General features: G+C 58.6%; 1 protein-coding gene across 1 annotated transcript in view; it reads left to right on the top strand.

The window, feature by feature from the left end:
• Window positions 1-21,505, top strand: part of GNG7 (G protein subunit gamma 7) — a 76,295-nt gene that overhangs the window by 31,502 nt on the left and 23,288 nt on the right. The window contains exon 3 of the mRNA XM_055126180.1: window positions 20,728-20,791. The gene's annotated coding sequence lies outside the window, so the exon portion shown is untranslated. The remainder of the gene's footprint in view (window positions 1-20,727; window positions 20,792-21,505) is intronic.

Below are 21,505 nucleotides of genomic sequence, written 5' to 3'. Positions count from 1 at the left end.
CCCCCCAGCTGAGACAGGACAGCCCCGCTGCCAGCAAAGGGGACTGAGGGGCCACACACCTTAGGGGGAGTCCAGGGTGGCCCCCATGTCTGAGAGACCCCTCCTTCCCCCTCACCCCACCCTCAGGACACATAGGATTTATTTTTTCAGGAGGGTGTCACACCCAGCAGTGCTGAGGGGCTATTCTCAGCTCAGTGCTCAGGGATACTCCTGGTCCAGTGCTCACAGAGTACTGCAGTGTCAGGGCTGGAACTGGAGGGGTCTCCCAAATGCACCTGTGCCCCAGCCCTTCAAGCCATCTCCACAGTCCTCCTGTTGTGTTTCACTGTGTCACTGTCACTGTCATCCTGTTGCTCATTGATTTGCTCAAGTGGGCACCAGTAACATCTCCATTGTGAAATTTGTTGTTACTGTTTCTGGCATATCGAATACACCACGGGTAGCTTGCCAGGTTCTGCTGTATGGGCAGATACTCTTGGTAGCTTGCCGGGCTCTCCGAGAGGGATGGAGGGATCGAACCCGGGTTGGCCACGTGCAAGGCAAACACCCTACCACTGTGCTATTGCTCCAGCCCCCTGTTGTGTATATTTTTTAAAATTCTTTTTTGGCTTTTTGAGATCATACCCGGCGTTGCTTAAGGGTTATTCCTGGCTCTGCACTCAGAAATCATTTCTGGCGGTGCTCAGAGGGACCCTATGGGATGCCGGGGATCAAACCTGGGTTGTCAGTGTGCAAGGCAAACGCCCTTCCCACTGTGTTATGGCTCCAGTCCTCCCCCTTTTTAAAATTATTCCCTTTTTATTATTTTTTTTAAACTAAAGGTTTACTATTATCTTTTTAAGCATGCCATGCCAGCTTCATTTTACCTAATAATTTATAACACATGTGTAGCATTAACCCAAGTATCCAAGTTCTAAACGGCCTACCATCATCCAAGTCACTGTCACTCGTCGATTTGTTCAAGCGGGCACCAGTAACGTCTCTCATTGAGAGACTTATTGTTACTGTTTTTGGCATATCCAGTACGCACGGGTAGCTTGCCAGGCTCTCGGAGAGGGGCGGGAAAATCGAACTCGGGTCGGACGCGTGAAATTTCCTTTATTATTTTTGACACATGGATGCCTACTCTGTCCTATTTCTCCAGCCCTCATCCTGTTGTGTTTTTTTTTTTCCTTTTGGGGTCATACCCAGCAATGCTCAGGGGTTCCTCCTGGCTCTGCACTAAGGAATTACTCCTGGTGGTGCTTGGGGGACCCGGGTCAGCCGCGTACAGAACAAGTGCCCTACTCGCTGCACTATCGCTCCGGCCCCCCTGTTGTGTGTTTTAAGGGGTGAAGTAGTCAGAGAGCGGGACAGCAGGAAGGGCACGTGCCTTGCACGCACCTCGTAAACGTGATCCCTGAGGGCAGAGCTAGGAGTTAAGCCTTGAGCACTGCCAGGTGTGTCCCCCAAAAGAAAAGGAAATAAAGGGGTTCAGCGGCTCCAGGAGATGGGGGTGGTCAGAGGATGATGGGGCCAGTGTCTAGGGGATGCCCCGCCGCGGAGGTCCCCGGTGCCTGTGCTGCGCTCCCTGGCCGCCAGGTGGCAGCAGAGCCCGGCCCGCGAGGGGCTCCCTGGCGCCGTGTCCCCCAGAAGCCCGCAGTCTAGACAGCGCTGCCGGCCGGCGGGATTCCTCTGCCCCTGACTCAGCCGCCGCCCGCCCGGGTCATCCCTTCCCGTCGCGCCAGGAGCCGGGTCACCCCGGGGTGGCTTCCGAAGAAGGGCCGGCAGGGAAGGGCGCTCGTCAGAAAGGGGGACCCGGGGCGGCAGGGCGGCAGGGGAAGGCTCTTTGCCAGTGCACGTGGCGGACCCGGGTTTGAACCCTGGCCCCCTTCCCCCCCAGGGTTTCCCCCAAGCCCACCAGGAGCAATCCCTGAGTGCAGAGCCCCGGAGCAAACCCTCCCCCCACATCAAAGGCAGAAAGGGGGTCAGCCACCCCCAGCAGGGTTGGGGTGCTGGCAGCTGGGGGAGGTTCCAGCGGCTTGCAGCGTTGCCTCGTGGCTGCCCTTCTGGGGGACGGTCTTCGCAGGATTGTTCAGTGCAGGTGTCTGCGCACCAAAACTGAGCTGGACCCTTCAGAAGACCACATAGGCCGGGATGCAGAGGTGGGGCATGGGGTGGGGGCTGCAGCAGGGGGCCTCTGCACGGATTTCTGGGGTGATGACTACGTGTATATTTAACCCTGTGGTGTTGGGGGGGGCTGGAGCGATAGCACAGCGGGGAGGGTGTTTGCCTTGCACGCAGCCAACCCGGGTTCGATTCCCAGCATCCCCACCAGGAGTCATTCCTGAGTGCAGAGGCAGGAGTGACCCCTGTGCATCGCAGGGTGTGACCCAAAAAGAAAAAAATTAACCCTGTGCTTGCTGGGGTTGTCTGAGAAGGATGGGACACTCCTGTTTCCCCGAGGTCAGAACTCGGGGGTCCAGACTTGGGCAATGCTGGGGGCCCTCCCCCACTTCTGGGGCCTCCAGACAATCCTGGGGGTCCCTGGGTTTGAGGATCCATCACCCCTTTACTGCTCACTTTCATGTTGCCCCTCCCTGCAGGCGTCTCTGTATACATACAATGTCCCCTCAGAAAGGGTCACCCCAGCACTGGATTAGGGGTCACTCCGCTGCAACATGAGGTCCCCTCAGCTAGCAATGCTATAAGGGTACTTTCTCTACGGGGCCTGGGGGGGGGCTCCAGTGGGTGAACATGGGGGTCACAGTTCATCTCTCTTTTTTATTTGGGGGGTGGGCACACACCCAGCGATGCTCAGGGCTTCCTCATGGCTGGGCTGCTGTACTATTACTCCGGCCCCTGGAACATATGGATTACATATATGTATATATATATATTTTTCTTTTTGGGTCCACCCGGCGATGCTCAGGGGTTATTCCTGTCTCTGCACTCAGGAATTACCCCTGGCGGTGCTCAGGGGACCCTATAGGATGCTGGGAATCGAACCCTGGTCGGCCGTGTGCAAAGCAAACGCCCTCCCCACTGTGCTTGTGCTCCAGCCCCTGTATTATATTTTGTTGTTGGTTTTTTTTTTTGTTTGGGGGTCACACATGGCGGTGCTCAGGGGTTACTCCTGGCTCTCAGGGGACCCTATGGGATGCCGGGGATCAAACCTGGTCAGCTGCATGCAAGGCAAATGCCCTCCCCGCTGGACTATGGCTCCAGCCCCAGAAACAAGTAATTTTCTAAGAGCCTCGCTGGAGGGAGGAACATTCCAGAAGGGAGGCTCTGCTAAATTAGAGGGGCGCAGCAGTCTGCTCCCCCACTCCCAACACACGTGTACCAGAACACTCGGTAATTCAGCCTGATGCCGGCCCCATTTGGATGGGAAAGAGTCACAGCTGGTTTGCTGGTGGAATTTCTCGAAGGTTCTGATTTCTGTGACAGCATTACTCGAGGATATGATCTCTCTCTCCCTCCGTGAGCACTTGTTCTGCCTCCTTTGCCGGGTGGGCCCCCGAAAATGAGCCTCTGGCTGGCTCACAAGATCAGCCCCAGGGTGTAGGGCGCCCAGCACCCCAAGGCAGCCGGACTCCAGAGAAGGCATCAGGGGGGTACGGGATGGGCAGTGGGGCCGGGCTCGCCTGTGGGGGTCCCCACATCAGGAAGGTGGCAAGTGCATCCACTGCCCTAGGAATTTTGCTTCTAGATCCCCAAAAAATCAGATGGGGAGGGCCGGAAGGAGAGGACAGCAAGGAGGGCCCTTGCCCTGCACGCGCTGACCTGGATTTGATCCCCAGAACCCCATAGGGTCCCCCGAGCCCCACCAGGAGTGATTCCTGAGCACAGAGACAGGAGTCAGCCTTGAGCACTGGCGGGTGTAGCCCCAAAAACCAATATAATAATTTTTTAAAAGCTCGACGGGGATAGTGAAATATGCACACACATGGGCCACAGTGGCCAACGCTGGATAGGGCCAGAGTGTCCATCACAGAGAACTCGCGCGTCCCCCACCCTCGACCTCTGCCTGGTCAGCCAGCTCTGTTGATCCTGTCTGTGGACACCCCAGAACCCAGGGCAGTCAGGAAGAGAGCCAGACACCCCCCTGCCCCCGACACAGGACTCCCCTGGGTGGGGGTCCAGAGAGGAAAGAGTCCAGGACAGGCCCCTCCACAGACAGGAAGTGGGTCTTCAGGGGGCCAGGAGGTGGGGGTGGGGCCCGGCTTCCTTTAAGAGACTTACAGAATGTTCTGAATCCCGCTGCAAATGCCCTCAGCAACAGCCTTGCACTTGGAAGCAGCTGCCTGGGTCGCAGCGCCCTTGCCCTAGCTTTGGACTGCCCACCAGTTGGCCGAGGAACCCCCAAAATACCCCCAACCCCCTTGAGCCCCACTTGGGAGCCCCCACCCGCAGCCCCCGCGCACCCACTAGGACTTGATGCGAATCTCACATCGATTTAGAAAACCCTGGCAAGGGACTGGAGCGGACAGCACAGCGGGGAGGGCGTTTGCCTTGCACGCGGCCGGCCCGGGTTCGATTCCCAGCATCCCATAGGGTGTTCACCCCCAGGAGTTAATTCCTGAGTGCAGAGCCAGGAGTAACCCCTGTGCATTGCCGGGTGTGACCCAAAATGCAGAGAAAAGAAAGCCCTGGCAAGACTGGGGGTGGGGGCAGCATGGCTTGGAGGCAGGTGTGTGCACGTGGGGGGAACTGTCCCCCCAAAACCTCAGCCAAAGGATCCAGGGAACCACAAACAAAGGTGGCCCCCAGGCCACGCGGGGCAGCCGCCTTAGCACCCCAGTGGGGAGCCTTGGGCCTCTCCCGCCACTCCACCCCCCTACCCCGCGAGCTCTGCAAGGGAAGGTCACTTGGGGGGCAGGTTTGGGGGCGCCCGGGCCATGCATGTGGGGGTGCAGCAAATCCCAGGCGCCTGCCAGCTGGCTCTGGGCGGAGGCCTGGGCAGCCAGGTGCGCTGGGGGACACCTCTGGGGCCGCGGGAACCAGCTGTCGCGGCCGCGTCACTTGCCCCGCGTGCGGTCCCCAGGGCCCGGGCGCACCCGGGCCGCGTTCCCAGGCTGCGCGCGGGCTCGGGCTGGTGGGCGGGCCCTGCGTGAGCGCCCTATCGGCGCCGCTCCCGGCCCCGCCCACCTGCCGCCCGCGCCGCGCGCTGCAGGAGATGCGCCCCGGCGCCCCCGGACCTCTGGGCGCGCACAGGCCGGCGCACCCCAACAGCCTCCGGGGGCTGGGACGCCGCCGCACCCCCGCGGCGCCCTCCTGCGCGCCTCCTGCAGAAATAACCGCCCAAAATAACCGCTTTGGCCGCTGGCCCTGGCCGCCCGGTTAAAAAGTCTCAAAAACTCGTTGGGCCTGGGGCGTGTCCCTATACATCGGGGCGGGGCGGAGGGGGCGGCCCTAGGACGCTTCTCTTGACCCTTTTGGATCAGCGATTAGGGCCGGGGGCTCTCGGACTGCGGGAAGGGCGTTAGGGCGTGTGTCTGTCTGCCCCCATTTCAGGCCCCAGCACTGCTAGGGTGTTATACACCCCCTCCAAAAAAATTGCAAGTGGGAGGCAAGCCCGTTGGTAAAGAGAATGGGGCATCCTGGTCCCACGCACACGCCTGAAAACGCGGGACACGGGGACCCTCGCCTCCTCCGTCTGCCTGGCCAGGGTCGCCCATCGCGGCTGCTGAGTCTTCACGCGCAGGGTCTGCGGGGGCTTCGGAGGCGGCATCTGCACCCATGTGGGGGTGGGGGTGGGGTGCGGGGCTGGAGGGGCTGAACCAGATGCCCCCGTGGCCCCCGCGGCCGCCACCAAGCTGCCCTCTCCCGGGCAGGATCTGCCGCCATGCACAGCTGCGCCCTCCGTGCAGGCGGTTTTCCGCTCCTGCCGCCAAGCCGTGGTGACACAGGCAGGGAAAGGACCCCCCCCCCCAAAAAAAAAAGGGTACCCCTTCTTCCATCCCAGCTACCCAGAGCCAAAGTTGGACTGATGCGCATGCGCCTGTCTGGACCCGGCTCCCTAAACCAGTCGCGTCACCATGGAAACCAGGGACGCGCTGCCTGCCAGCCTGGAGCGTTACCATTTTGATTGGGTTTTTGTTTTGTTTTGTTTTGTTTCGTGTGTGTTTTCTGGGGTCACACCCGGTTCTGTTCAGGGACTACTCCTGGCTCTGCACTCAGGGATTATTTCTGGGGACGCTATGGATGGGGTGCCGGGGCTCGAACCTGGATCGGCTGAAATCATAGACTCTTCAAGTGTTGCCTGTAATTTGTGGGGGTTTATATATATATATACAACCCACGAATTTTTTTATATAAAATATAAAATAATTCTCTATTCTATATATATAGAATATATATTTCTATAGATAATTCTCTATTCTATATATATACTATACATATAATTTTATTTACTTTTTCGGCCACACGTGGCAGTGCTCAGGGCTGACTCCTGGCTCTGAGCTCAGGGATCAGTCCTGGTTTCAGTCCTGGTCATGCACGGGGGAACCTCTGGGGTGCTGGGACTCAGCCCCAGTGGGCTGTGTGCAAGGTCTGGACTATCCGCTCTGGCCCTATTATTTATTTATTTTATTTTTTGCTTTTTGGGTCACACCTGGCGATGCTCAGGGGTTACTCCTGGCTCTGCTCTCAGGAGTTATTTTTTTTTTCTTTTTGGATCACACATAGCGATGCACAGGGGTTAGTCTGGCTCATGCACTCAGGAATTATTCCTGGCAGTGTTCAGGGGACCCTGTGGGATGCTGGGAATCGAACCCGGGTCGGCTGCGTGCCACGCAAATGTCGTACCCACTGTGCTATTGATCCATCCCCTCAGGAGTTATTCTTGGTGGTTCTTGGGGGACCCTATGAAATGCCAGGGATTGAACCCGGGTCAGCTGCTTGCAAGGCAGACACCCCCCCGCCCCGTGCTATTTTTCCGGCCCTTTATTATTTTTTAAATCATCATTGCTTGGTGTGTTTTTATACTCCCTGTGCCCCTCTTCTTGTCTGCACGGGGAGGGTCTTGCTCTAGATGCTTCCAGCTCTGGGATCCCAACTCGGGGGGGCTTTGGGGGTCTGTTTCTCTCCCTGAGCATCCTGGGTTCTGGGGACGCACATGTGATGTGAGATGCAGAGTCGCCTACCCCATCACCGTTGTAAGGGGTCCCGGAGAGAGGGGGACGGAATGGGAGTGGCAGGCAGCCGCAGGGCTCAGCATGTGTCGGCAGCGGCCCGAGAACTTGGGGTTCCACTCACGTCTGCACCCACTGTTCTCACTGAGAACATTGTCCAGGGTCAGACAAGCTGCCCGAGAACGGTCCGCTGTGTTCTCCGCTGAGATGTCGAGTTGCTAGGTTACCCAGGACCCTGGCGATGCAGGAACAAAGCAGCGTTGGGCTTCGGAAGAAGAAAATAGATGAGAGGTGTCGTCAGTATAATCATGCTGGGTCCTGGTCGGCAAGCCAAGGGAGGCAGATGCAATTCTGCCTCTGTGAAGGAGAGGGGGGGAAGGGGAGGGAGGAAGAGGGAGAGTGGGAAAGGGAGGGAGAGAGAAGGAGAGGGGTGGGTAGGTGGCTAGATGGGAGGATAGAATAATGGATCATGAATGGATGGATGGTGGGTAGGTGGATCGATGGACGAGTGGGTGGATGGATGGGCACATGGATAGTGAATGTGTGGGTGGAGGAGGGATGGATGGAAATTGGATGGACTGATGGATGGATTGGCAGACAAGTGAATGGTAATGGATGGATGGGTAGAGATGAGTGGTGGATGGGTGGGTGGATGAATGGGTGGGTGTAGGATAATGGATAAGTGGATGGATGGAAGGTGGGTGGACCGATGATGGATGGATGGGTAGACAGGTGGATGGATGGATGGATGGATGGATGGATGGATGATGGGCAGGTGGACGGATGGATGAGTGGACTGATGAATGGGCGGGTGGGTAGCTAGTTGGTGGATGGATGGATAGTAGATGGATAGTTGGATGGATGGTTAGAGAGGAAAGAGAGAGAACAGATTTTAGTGATTGGGAGAGAATACTGTCATTTCTTTTTTTTTGTTGTTTGTTTGTTTGCTTTTTGGGTCACACCTGGTGATGCACAGGGGTTACTCCTGGCTCTGCACTCAGGAATTACCCCTGGCTGTGCTCAGGGGACCATATGGGATGCTGGGATTTGAACCCGGGTCAGCCGCGTGCAAGGCAAATGCCCTACCTGCTGTGCTATCTCTCCAGCCCCGAATACTGTCATTTCTAAGGCTGCTTCCTTATTTGTAAAACCGGTGGCAGTGATTATGTACCTCCGTGGAGTAGAACTTGATCTATTTTTGTTTGGTTGGTTTTGGGCCACACCTGGTGATGCTCAAGGTTACTTACTCCTAGCTCTGCATTCATGAATCACTCCTGGCGGTGCTCAGGGAACCCTATGGGGTGCTGGGGATCAAACCTGGGTGGGCCGAGTACTACAGTAGGCTGGGCCCTGGCCACGGTACTATCACTCCAGCCCCAAGACTTGATCATTCTTCTTTCCCTTACCAGTTCTAGCTTTTTGGCATTTAAAAATTTTATTTGGGGGTTTTGGGCCACACCCAGTGATGCTCAGGGCTTCTTCCTGGTTCTGCACTCAGGGATCAGTCCTGGCAGTGCTCAGGACCAGAGGGGGTACAGGGAATTGGACGCAAGTTGACCACGTGCATTGCAAGTGCCCTCTCCACAATACTATCATTTTGGGCCTGCATTTTTTTTTCTTTTTGGGTCACACCTGGTGATGCACAGGGGTTACTCCTGGCTCTGCACTCAGGAATTACGGAATTACTCCTGGCAATGCTCAGGGGACCCTATGGGATGCTGGGAATCGAACCCGGGTCGGCCTCGTGCAAAGCAAACGCCCTACCCGCTGTGCTATTGCTCCAGCCCCTGCATTATTATTATTTTATTTTTTAAATACGAACTTCCATCTTGTGTTTTAGTCACAAATATCACGAAATCCCCGTTAATCATCGATTTCTTGAGCGGGCTCAGTAACCTCTCCATTCATCCTTTCCCTGAGATCTTAGAAGTCTCTCTCGGCTGGGCCCTCTCAAGGATGTTTCACTGGAGGCTCTTTCAGGGTCAGGGGAATGAGATCCAGCTTGTTACTGGCTTTAGCATATGAATACACCGTTGCAAGGCTGCCCCATGTGGGCAGGAAACTCTCAGAAGTTTGCCAGTTTCTCCCAGAGGAGAAGTAGGCTACAAGATATTGCTTCTGGGAGCTCGCTTTTAAGTCTCTCTCTGGATGTTGGCCGTTGATGGGATTACACACACCTGGGTTCCTCTGCGGTACCTTCATGCATGAGGCCTGTCCCAAAGTGTGGAGAGGGGCCTTGAGCATGGCTGTAGCTAGGTTCCAGTGGTCTTCGGCCGCCGGGAGCTCTGCTCGGGGTGGGGAGGGAAGCTGGAGCCCATCCCCTCCAAGGGCCCCCGGGGAAGACAGCCAGGCGTGCGTGCGGGCAAGAGACTCTGTGTTTTAGTAATTAAAAAAAAAAAAATGTGGGGCTGGAGCGATAGCACAGCGGGGAGGGCGTTTGCCTTGCACGAGGCCGACCTGGGTTCGATTCCCAGCATCCCATAGGGTCCCCTGAGCACCGCCAGGAGTGATTCCTGAGTGCAGAGCCAGGAGTAACCCCTGTGCATCGCCAGGTGTGACCCAAAAAAGCAAAAAATAATAATAATAATTAAAAAATATGTGTTTGAAACATCCTTGGGGGTGCGGGGCCTCTGGTCCATGCCGTTCCCGGAACTTGACCTTCCAAGGGCTGAACAGTCTGAGCCTATATGCAAAGCTTCCAGAACATCCCAGCCAGGGTCCAGAGAGATAGCACAAGGGGGCGGACGCTCGCTTTGCACGTAGCCGACCTAGGTTCGATCCCCGGCATCCGATAGGGTCCCCTGAGCACAGAGCAAGGAGTCAGCCCTGAGCATTGCTAGGTGTGGCCCCAAAGCAAACAATAAAGAAAGAAAGCAAGTAAAACCGGGGCTTGAGTAATAGCACAGCGGGTAGGGCGTTTGCCTTGCATGCGCCCCCCCCCCCCCCCCCCGGGTTCGATTCCCAGCATCCCATAGGGTCCCCTGAGCACTTCCAAGAGTAATTCCTGAGTGCATGAGCCAGGAGTAACCCCTGAGCATCTCCGGGTGTTACCCAAAAAGCAAAAAAAAAAAAGCAAGTAAAACCCCTGAGGTTCTCAGCCCGCCCCCTCACCCACACTGGCCTTCCCCCACCCCAGCCCCCTAAAGCCCCAAACACATCTACTTCCGGTCAATGGAGGGGCCAGTTCTGTGCTGTCCTGCCCTGGACTGGGGACTCAGCCATGTCCCCTAGGCTCTGGACCGTTCCTGAGCATCCCTGAGTTCACGATGCGTGTGTGTGTGTGTGTGTGTGTGTGTGTGTGTGTGTGTGTGTGTGTGTGTGTGTGTGTGTGTTGGGGGGAGATGTTTGAAATGTTTGAAGTGACCAGTCCTGTGGGGGGGTGGGCCTGGACGCCCCCTCTGTGGGTCCCATAGCCTGGGCGTGGGGCGGGAGGACCAGATTGAAGCCGTAGGAACTGGAGGGGGGGTGGGCATTGAACCCCAAGAATGAAGACCTGGGAGTAGACAGCTGGGGGGAGGCTGAGGTCGCCTCTGGGACACTCAGAACGAAGATGGAGGGGCCCAAGGTACAAAGGGAGAGTCTGGGGGGAGCAAGAGGAGCGGGGGGTGGGGAGGCGGCCAAGGAGGACCTGGAGAGCAGTGGGCGGGGCCCAGAAAAAACGGGAAAGGGCTGGGCGCCTGCGTCATAGGCAGTGGGGGGTCACAGGTCAGAGGACGACAGAGGAGAAAGATGGGCCCCAGGGGAGAGGGATCCGCTGGCCTCCTCCGCCCCCCTAATGCCTCTGACCCCGCGGTTTCTGGTTCCTGGTCAAGGATGGGGCCCCAGGACCCTCCTGTCGACCCCAGCATTGGTTTGGTTTGGGGGTTCGTTTTTTTGTGTTTTTTTTTTTAACCCAGCATGTTATTATTATTTTTATTTTTGCATGTTATTTATTTATTTTGCTTTTTGGGTCACATCCAATGATGCTCAGGGGTTACTCCTGGCTCTGCACTCAGGAATTACTCCTGGCGGTGCTGGGGGAGGCCCTATGGGATGCCAGGGATTGAACCCGGGTCAGCTGCGTGCAAGGCAAATGCCCTACGTGCCTACTATCGCTGCGGCCCCAGGGGGTTCGTTTTTTAAGCAAAAAAAAAAAAAAATTTTTTTTTAAACCCGAAACAGCAACAAGTGATGCGTCTCAGAGGTTTATGACTTTTCCTCGGGAACCCTTCCCCGGGACACCCGTGCATGGAGGTCGAAGGCGCCCAACACCCCCAGCCGCCCCCCCCCACCCTACCCCCTCCCCTTCCTGTGCATCGTGTTTATTTTTCATGTTTTGGGGTCACACCCAGTGATGCTTAGGGGCTACTCCTGACTCTGCACTCAAGGATCACTCCCGGTGGGGCTTGGGGGACCCTATGGGATTCGGGGCACAGAACCCAGGTCAGCCACCTGCACGGCCAGCGCCCTCCCAGCTGTGCTGTTGCTCTGGCCCCTGGCGATGCTCGGGGGTCCCAGGACTGACTCCTGGCTCTGTGCTCAGGGATCCTGCCCGGCGGTGCTCATGGGACCCATGGGGTGCCAGGGATCGAACCCCAGTCGGCTGTGTGCCAGGCGGGCGCCCTCCCCGCCCCGGCTGGGCCATGTCCATGTGGCTTCGGTACCCCGTGTTACAAAGGGGCTGGGAAATCTTCCCACCGATTCAGAACGACCAGCACACCCCAGGGTGCCCCCCCAGGCCTTCCCGTGGGTGCCCCGGTCTCAGGTAGGGGAAGCCCCAGACGGTGGCCAGGGCTGGGGTCTGGGAGCCCAGTGTGGGGGAGTCCCCAGTCTCAGGATTGCGGCTGTCACTTTGGGGGGTCCTGGGACATTCAAAGGTGTCTCTGGGCACCGCCCCCCCCAAGGGTGGACGGGGGAGGGAGAGGGCGCTGTCTGCAGCCTCGTGATCGGTTCCCCCCCCTTTTCCCGGCCCCTCACACACGAGGGACGCTGGCGCCCCGCCAGGCCTGGTGCTTTTCCATGCAGGGGTCAGTCTGGGGGCCTCGGCGCCCCCACACCCTGCTCCGCCCTTCCCAGCCGCTGCGTGACCCGGACCCTCGCGCGGTGACTCCACCTGGCACCGTCGGTGTTTGGCGCCGGATGATTCCCAGGGGTCGGGGCGGGCCAGGTGGGGCACTGCCGGTGTCTGGTGAATGGCCCCCCACCGAGGAAGATCCCCTCCCCCCTACAGCTGCACCTGGAAGAAAAAGCCTGAGTTTATGACTTATTTGGGGGGGGGAATCTACTTCACCACCTGCACACACCCCACAGCACAGTGAATCCCCGAGGGGTCTGCCAGGGTCAGCCAGGACCCCCCACCCCCAATCTGGAAACTCCTTCCTTTCCCCAGGCTCAACCCACCTAGGCAACGGGCAACGGTGGAACAGAGCGTCTCCTGGGGGGGGTCCCCATGCTCAGTGGTTTTGCTGCCCAGGACCCCGGGTGATGCCTGGGGGTGTCTGGTTGTCACAGCTGGGGGTGCACTTGGCTCAGAGTCGCTGTGGGTCCGGGGGAGGGTGATGAGCTTCCTCCACACCCCCAGAAATCCCAAGACAGCTGAGCCTGACCTCACTGTGTGCAGACGGAGCTGAGCACCCCTGCCGCCCCCATGTAGAACCCAGCGCCCCCGCCGCCCCCGTGCAGAACCCAGCGCCCCCGTGTAGAGCCCAGCGCCCCCGCCGCCCCGTGCAGAGCCCAACGCCCCCGCCGCCCCCGTGCAGTACCCAGCGACCCCGCAGCCCCGTGTAGAACCGAGCGCCCCCACTGCCCCCGTGCAGAGCCCAGCACCCCTGCTGTCGCCAGTGCAAAGCCCAGCGCCCCCACCTCCCCGCCTCGTGCAGAGTCTAGCGCCCCCCCGCCTGCCCCCCCCAGTGCACAACCCAGTGCCCCCACCTCTCCTGTGCAGAGCCCAGTGCCCCTGCTGTCGCCTGTTCAGAGCCAGCACCCCATATGCCCTGTGCAGAATAGAGCACCCCCATTTCCTAGGCATGGGTGAAGCCGGGCACCCCACAGGCAGTGCTGGGCCAGCCGGGGGACCTCAGGCCCTTGGGTTGTAGCCGGGACGCCTCAAGCTGATCGTTGAGGAAGAAAACTGAACCTCAAAGGGCCCAGGACACGGTGGGGGCCTTCCGTGCCCTTCCTCCGGGGACTTGGCTGGGGAGGGACCCGGTGTTGAGCCCCCAAGACCCCCTAGGGGCCACAGAAACAATCTGGGGGGGTGGCAGCTTTGGGTGCAGACTTACCAGGGTGCCGAGTGCTGGTTTGTTGGGGTTTTGTTTTATTATGTCACACCCGGCAGTACTCAGGGCTGACTCCTGGCTTTGTGCTCAGGGATCAAACTGGAGTGGGCCATGTGCAAGGCCAGTGCCCTTCCTGCTGCGCTCTCCTCCCACCCGAACGTTTATGTATGACCCGACCCAGCTCCCCATCACCCTTTCTCCTCTCTCTCCTTTCATTGGATGGGGGGTTCCAAGCAGTGCTCTGGAGCGCCAGGGACCCCACAGGTGATTCTCAGCTCAGAGGGCCAGCAGGTCAGTGCCAGCCCGAGCGCGTGGTGCCACCTGTGTCCTGCAGTGCCAAGGCCCCTGCGCCCCCACCACCGGCAATGTTGGGGTCCCCAAGGGCACCACCTGGCGGTGTTCTGGGGGGACCAGGCGGTGCCAGGAATCGAACCCAGGCCAGGCTTGAGCCAAGCATCTGCTTCCTGCAGGGCCCTGGGAGACAGTCTCAACACTGCAGTCTGCGCCCTGGAGTTCCCCGCACCTCCCCGCACTGGCCCCCGCACCCAGGGTGGGCTGGGGCTGGAGCCCTAGTGCAGTGGGGAGGGCTCTGGCCTGGCACGTGACAACCCGATTTCGCTCCTCAGCACCCCACAGGGTCCCCTGGGCACTGCCAGGTGTGGCCCCCAGACAAAAACCAAATAGAAACTAAAACCAAAACCCACATGCAACACACACTCGTGCCCGATACATGCAACAGACACAAACACCACATACACAACACAGTGCACATGTTCACATGACACACAGCCACACACAGTACACACACGCACACCCTCACACAGCCCTATTTACATACACAGTCGCACACAAGCACAGACACATTCGCACTCACAGTCACACAGTCATGCACAGTACAACTATACACACATACACATAGTCACACAATACAGATATATACACTCACAGTCACACAGTCACACAGCACAAGCATACACACACACTCACACCATCATACATAGTCACACACGGTCACACAATACAAATGTACACTCATACATAGTTGTACTCATGTACCACATGCACAGTACACACACACATACACATTTTCACACAGCCACAGATACAAACATACGTGTATACGCTCAAACACATCCACACACACAATCACACATACTCATGGTCACACAGTACAGGCACATACATACACCCACACACATCCACAGTCACACACAATCACGCATACTCAGAGTCGCACCATGCAGGCACATACACATATATACATTCGCAGTCACACATTGTCACATACACACAATCACACAATACAGACATACACTCATACACACACACACACACAGGGTCACACACTCACATCCTGTGAGGGTGCCCCTCCCGGCCAGGGGCCCCCACGTGCCAGCGGCCACTGCGGGGCAGGAAGGCTCAGCCCGTCCGGGGCGCCCCACCCGCTCGCCTGCGTGGTGGCGGCAGCCGCGGTTGGGTCACTGCACGTCGGCCCCGGCCCGCCGCCCGACTCCGGGAGCACGTCCGCCGGCCGCGCGCGTGTCTGCGTGCCGGGGGGCAGCTGCCGGCCGCCGTCCAAATGGACAAACTGTCAAAGCAGGCTGGGGAGACGGCCCTGCCGGCCGCAGCATGGCCTCTGCCTGCAGGAGCCTCGACGTCCAGCCCGGGAGCCCCGAGCCCCACCGGGAAAGACCCCCCCAACCCCAGCGCTGCCAGCATGGGCACCCCCCAAACAGAGCAACACCAAAGAGTGTCTCCCCCACCCTCTCTCTCCCGGAAGCAGAGCTAGCGGGACAAATGCCCGCACGGAGGAGGCAGCACGCCCCCCGTTTCAAGAAGGGACCCTGAGTTGGGGGCTGGAGCAATAGCACAGCAGGTAGGCGTTTGCCTTGCATGCAGCCGACCTGGGTTTGATTCTCAGCATCCCATGTGGTCCCCTGAGCACCGCCATGGGTAATTCCCGAGTGCAGAGCCAGGAGTAACCCCTGTGCATTGCCAGGTGTGACCCAAAAAGAAAAAAAAAAAACTTAAAAAAAAAAGGGACCCTGAGACAGAGGGGGGCGGGCCGGGCTCCCCCAGGCAGCAAGCGTGCGGGGCTCTGGGTTCCAGACCCCAGGCCAGCAGCTGGGAACAGGGATCAGTGCAGCATGGGAGGCCCCTGTGCAGGGTGGAGGGTGGGGGGTGCGGCGTGATGGGGGCCTTAGGCAAGGACAGCATGGGGTGACCAGCACCCTGTAAGGCCACATCGGGGGGTGGAATCCCCCCACACACACACACACAGCAGCGACATCAACAGGCACCAAGAGGGGCCGAGTGACATCCAGGAGGGCTGGCCTTCCCCGTCACGGACCCAGGTGCGATCCCCAGCATCCCATCGGGTCCCCCAGGTCCCGCCAGGAATGTGACCCTTGAGCACAGTGAGGGTGTGGCTCAAAGCACAAGCAAGCAAACCCTAGGACCAAGTGATGGGGAGCAGCCCCGAGCATCGCCCGGACACGCCCATCCCACACTCTGGAACGTTCTTCAGCCTCAAGGAGGAAGGGCCTCCCAGTGCCTACTACAGCCTGCAGGGACCCGAGGGACAGGAGCCCGACACACAGGGACATGTCCCGGGGGACCCCTACCTTGGAGGCCTTCGAGACACCCCCCCCACAGTGAGACAGGAAGTGATGGGGCCCCACAACGCAGCCTGGTTCTTCCTAAGCTGAGACCGAGCTTCTGGGACCAGCGGGGAGTGTGCTGGCCTTGCACGCAGCTGACCCGGGTTCAATCCCCGGCATTTCACTAGTTCCCCCCGAGCACCACCCGAGTGAGCACAGAGCCAGGAGTCAGCCCTGAGCCCTGCTGGGTGTGGCCCCCAAAGTGCAAAAATAAGGCCTGAACTTCTGTCTTGGCTTGCCTTCCCGTGTCCACGCCATTCACAGCCATGTTTCTGCTTCTGTGTGTGTGTGTGTGTGTGTGTGTGTGTAGGGGGTGGGGTGTCTGTTCCTAGAAAACCTTGCTGTACTTCCCCGCTGTCTGCACCTGGCCCCTGCGGGGGTGAGCTCTCCCCAGAAGTCAGACCCCCACATGGAACGGGCAGGAAGGAGGGGTCAACTCTGAGCCCACAAAACCGGCCCCTCGTGTGGTTCCATCCACCACTTGGGGCCCCCCCACCCCGTTTCATGGTGCCAGTTTTGGGGGGAGTCACTGTTGTTTCTATAATTTTTTTTTCTTTTTGGCCCACATCTGGCAGTGCTCAGGGCTGACTCCTGGCTCTGTGCTCAGGGATCACTCCTGGTGAGACTCGGGGAGCCTATGGGGTCCTGGGGTCGCCGCATGCAAGGCCAGCGCCCTCCCCACTGTCCTATGGCACCGGCCCCCGTGTCTGTAATTCTAATGTTGTGTTTCAACATCACACCGGGGGGCTCCCTGGCATCCATGGTTTGGGCCCACACCTGCTCACAGCCCCTGGGTACCCCAAGAATGACTGAGCCCCCCCCCGTCTGCAGTATCCAGGGAGACGGCGGGTCTAGTGCCATGTCAACAAATGGCCCTGTGTTTTATGTGTTCTTTGGGGGGAGAGGTGGGGCACGCCTGACAGTGCTCTGGCTCTGTGCTCCGAGGACCCTCATGGGTGTTAGGCTTCCAACTGGAGTCGGTGGGATTCAAGGCCAGCGCCTTCACCCCTCAACTCTCTCCGGGACCAGCGCCCCGTCTGCGCCCTTTGACCAGGAGTCAAGTCTGACCTGTCACCGGGCACCGCGGGGCACCTGGGACGGGCGTTTCCCTCCATGCACAACCACGCGCCTCTCTGTGCTGTTGTGTGTGTGTGTGGATGTGACTGTGTGTCAGTATTGACATGTGTTCACTCACTGTGTGAGTGTGTGTGCGTGTCTGTGAGCCTGTGGCATAGATGGTTATGTGTACATGTGAGTGTGCACAGGAGCTTGTGTCAGGGTATGCCCTCCTGGCGTGAGCAAGTTCATGGGACCCATCTCCAGAGGCGTGGGGGGGTCAGGTAGCACATGTGTATCTGTGTTGATGTGCATATGAGGTTGAATGTGAGGTTGAATGCTCTTGTGTGCACATGTGCATCTATGAGTATGTGTTAGTGTGTATGTACTTCACATGTGTTTTGGTGTGCATTTGTGTGAGCGTGTCTATGTGTGTTGGTGTGCATGTGTGTGCTCCTTCTGGAGGTCTGAGTGTTCGTGTGCACACACGTGTGTGCATGTGAGTGTGTTGGTGTATATACATCTGTGTGTTGGTATGCATGTGTGTGTCTCTGTGTACAAGTGTGTGTTGGTTTGCATATGTGCATGTGTGTGTGAGTGTGAACCTATATGTTGGTGTGCACGTGTCTGTGTACACATGTGCATCTGTGTCTGTGCATGTGGGGTTACATGTGTACATCTGTGTACATGTGGGTCTGTGTCTGTGTGCATATGGGGGTGCATACGTGCATCTGTGTCTGTGCATGTGTGTGAGCATGTGGGGAGGCATGTGTGTGTCTGTGTGCACACAGACCCCCAAAGCAAAAAAAAAAAAAGTAAAATAAATGGGCACAGAACCCCAGGACCCTTTGGGGTCAGTGCCGATGGACATTTGAGCCTCCTGGGGTTTAATGTGTCTGAGTGTGTGAGCATGTGTGTGAGCATGTGTGTGCTGGTGTGCGGGGGTGCATCTGTGTCTCTGCATGTGCGTCTGTGAGTGTGTGCACGTGTGTGTCTGTGTGTGCACGTGTGTCTGTGCATGTGTGCACGTGTGCGTCTATGTGCGTGCGTGTCGGGTGTACGTGCCTGCCTGTGTGTTCCGCCCCCAGACCCGTGTGGCCTCAGGAAAGGCACCTCTGAGAAAGCTTTGCACTCTTGGCTGACCCTGGGCACCTCTGCCCACCGGGGCGCCCCTGTCACCGTGGGGCCGCGCTCTGCCCTGGCCTGGGGATGTCCTGGCTCCCTCCTCCGCCCACTGGCCCCAGTGCCTGGAGCATGCAGACCCGTCTCTGGCACCGGGACAGTCAGTGTTCGCAGCCGAGCGGCCAGATGTTCTCTGTCACTCGCAGACACGTGCACGCACGCACACGGCACCACATGACCGAGCTGGGGCAGAAGCAACGTTCAGACCGAAGACACTGAACACTGAGTGATGCTCAGGGCTGACTCCTGACTGCACTCTGGTAGCACTCCTGGTGGGGCTCGGGGGACCCCGTGGGGTGCCAGGGATCAAACCCAGGTTGGCCACATGCAAGGCCAAGGCCGGCGCCTTCTCCGCTGTGCTGTTTCTCTGGCCCCTGTTATTCAGTTTCTAAATCACACTTGCAGGGGCCGGAGCGATAGTCCAGCGGGGAGGGCGATGGCCTGGTATGCAGCTGACCCGGGTTCAATCCTGACACCCCAGAGGGTTCCCTGAGCTCCACCAGGAATGGTCCCTGAGTGCAGAAAAAGAAAACATTTCTGAGACTGGAATAATACCCGGGTTCGATTCCCAGCATCTCATAGGGTCCCCTGAGCACTGCCAGGAATAATTCCTGAGTGCAGAGCCAGGAGAACCCCTGTGCATTGCCAGGTGTGACCCAAAAAAGCAAAAAAAAAAAAAAACAAAAAAAAAAACAGTTCTGTACTGCCTGGTATGACCCCCAAAACCAAAACAACAACAACAACAACAAAAAGAAATAAAAAAAAACATAAATAAATGGGTGTAGCACCCCAAGGCCCTTTGGGGTCAGTGCTGATGGACATTTAAGCCTCTGGGACATTTCAGGGCCCCTCTATGCCCATCCAGGGAACTCAGTTATGTCTGGGACCTGCGTGGCTGCCCCATGGCAGGGGGTGCTCTGGGTATCTAATAATGAGGGCCCCAGGCTGCTCAGCCCCCCCCCACTGTGCCTAGGAGGCCCCTCAGCATAGAGCACCAGGTTTGTAGTGCTGGGGGGGTCTCTGGCTCGGGAGGAAGATGCTAGGGGACCCCCCTGCACCCCCTGCCCCTCTAGGGGATGGAGAGGAGGTTTCCACCGACCTCTGGGTACCCCCAGGCCCAGCCAGCATGAAAGGCTTACCCTCCGGGACCGGGGTGGGACGGCGGCGGCGGCACCCCCACAGGTGGATGGAAAAACCCCACTGGGCTGTGGAAAGCAGATGTTTGCGCAGGAAAAGGGGTCACCCGACCCAGAGAACCAGAGGGAACGGCCCTGCTCAGGAAGCCAGGCTGGCCCCTGGCACGGGGTGGAGGCTGCCGGGGGCCCTGAAACCCCAGGGTGGTCCAGGCTTTGTAGATTGCCCCCCCAGGAACACAGATCAGGGACCCCCCCCAGCAAGCTGGATGCGGCCCGCAGGCTGGGGCTCCGCAGCCCAGTGAGAAAGAGGCAGGACGGGGTCCCCAGGAAGGGGGTGCGTTCCATGGTGCGTCTCAGCTACTCCGACAGCAAGACCCAGGGTCTCCCAGAATGTCATGCTACGTTCATTGAGGATCAGCATGAGACCACAGAGATAGCACGGGGGTGAAGGCAGTTGGCCGACCCTGGCTCCATCCCCCCCAGGCTACATGGGGTCCCCTGAGAACCACCAGGAGTGACCTCAGAGCACAGAGTCCTAGCTTGGATCAGACTCACCTCCCAGCCTGCAAAGTAGAGGCTGGGAAGTATCCACCCGATCCTAGGGGTGAAGCCCCCTGCCTTCCCGCCCTTCCTGGTGGTCCCACCCACTGGACAGCCTCACCTCCCCACAGGTCCCTATACACCTGCCACGTACCCCCCACCAACACCCACAGGCCCCGAGGATTGCTCCACCATGCGACTCCCATCCCAGCCGAGAACAGGGCAGTGCCCCACGCATCCCATATTCAAGATCATCTCCTCTTTTTTTTTTTTTTTTTTCTTTTTGGGTCACACCCAGCGATGCACAGGGGTTTCTCCTGGTTCTACACTCAGGAATTACTCCTGGCAGTGCTCAGGGGACCATATGGGATGCTGGGATTCGAACCCGGGTCGGCCGCGTGCAAGGCAAACGCCCTACCCGCTGTGCTATCGCTCCAGCCCCAAGATCATCTCCTCTTGCTTCTGTTTTTGTTTGCCCTGTGCCTGGCCTGTCCCCGGGGCCAACCCACTGCTGGCTCTTCGCGTCCCCCAGATGGAAGAATACAAGGTGCTAGAGGACAATTTGATTTCCCCCACACCAACCCCCCTTCAAAGAGGGAATAAACTTTCCTGCAGAGATAAACTGCAGAGAATGAACTCAATTTGCCCCCCCCCGCAATTCCCCGTTCCTCTGCGGGGCACCCCATCTCCAATTCACGGGCCACGGGTTTTTCTTAGCCAGAGCCAGGCCCCAGTGTGTGAACCGGCCTTGTGATCCTCTCCTCTCTCCTTTTCTAAACAGGGCGAAGCTGCTTTTCTTGGAAAAAGCTTGCAAACCGAAAAGGGGAAGGGAAAAAAAAAAAAAGGTAGGTGACTCTTTTGTCTTACTTCACAAGCTTGGAATCTCTTGTTTTTTCGAAAAAGGAACAAACAGGCTCGGGTATTTCACGCGCCCATGACACACTGGGGATGGTGTCACCCCTTACGGCAGCTCTGGGCCCCGCGCCAGGAAACCTGGTTCTAGTCCCGGCCCCGCCCTGCCTGCTCTGGTCCCGCCCCGCCCAAGCCCCTCCCACTCAGCGGAGGATTCCATCCAGGCCCCACCCATTGGCTCTCGATTCTAGCCAGGCTCCGCCCACCAATGACAGCCCCGCCCACCCGGGCCCGGATTCCGGCCCCGGCCCCGCCCGCCGGCCGGGGTCCTTCCCGGCCGCCTGAGTTCGTCTCCCCGCGGCGTCACCCAAACTGAGCATCCATCCCGGCGCCCAGGCCCGCCGGCCGGCAGGGAAGCGGGTCCCTGGGGACCGTCGCGCGCATTTGGCCCCGTGTTTCCGGGAAGCCTGTGCAAATATTGCGCGTGCATGACCTCACGGGCTGGCGTGGAAAATGTGACGGGAGCTCGCCCTTCCCGCTCCCTCCCGTCCCGCCGCCCGACTTTTTTTTCTGGCCAGCTCAGCCCGTGTTCTCCGGGCAGCAGCTCCTGGTTTCCTGAGGGGGTGTGCCCCGGGAGCTTTCGCTTTCCTGGTGGTTTTCAGAGCTCAGTCTCAAATGCCTCAAAATGTCACAGTCTCCGATGCTTC

This window comes from Sorex araneus, chromosome 2 (assembly GCF_027595985.1).
Source record: "Sorex araneus isolate mSorAra2 chromosome 2, mSorAra2.pri, whole genome shotgun sequence".
In the NCBI taxonomy this organism is placed as follows: Eukaryota; Metazoa; Chordata; class Mammalia; order Eulipotyphla; family Soricidae; genus Sorex; species Sorex araneus.
Note: the sequence above shows the minus strand (reverse complement) of the source record. Positions and strands in the feature narration are given on the sequence as shown.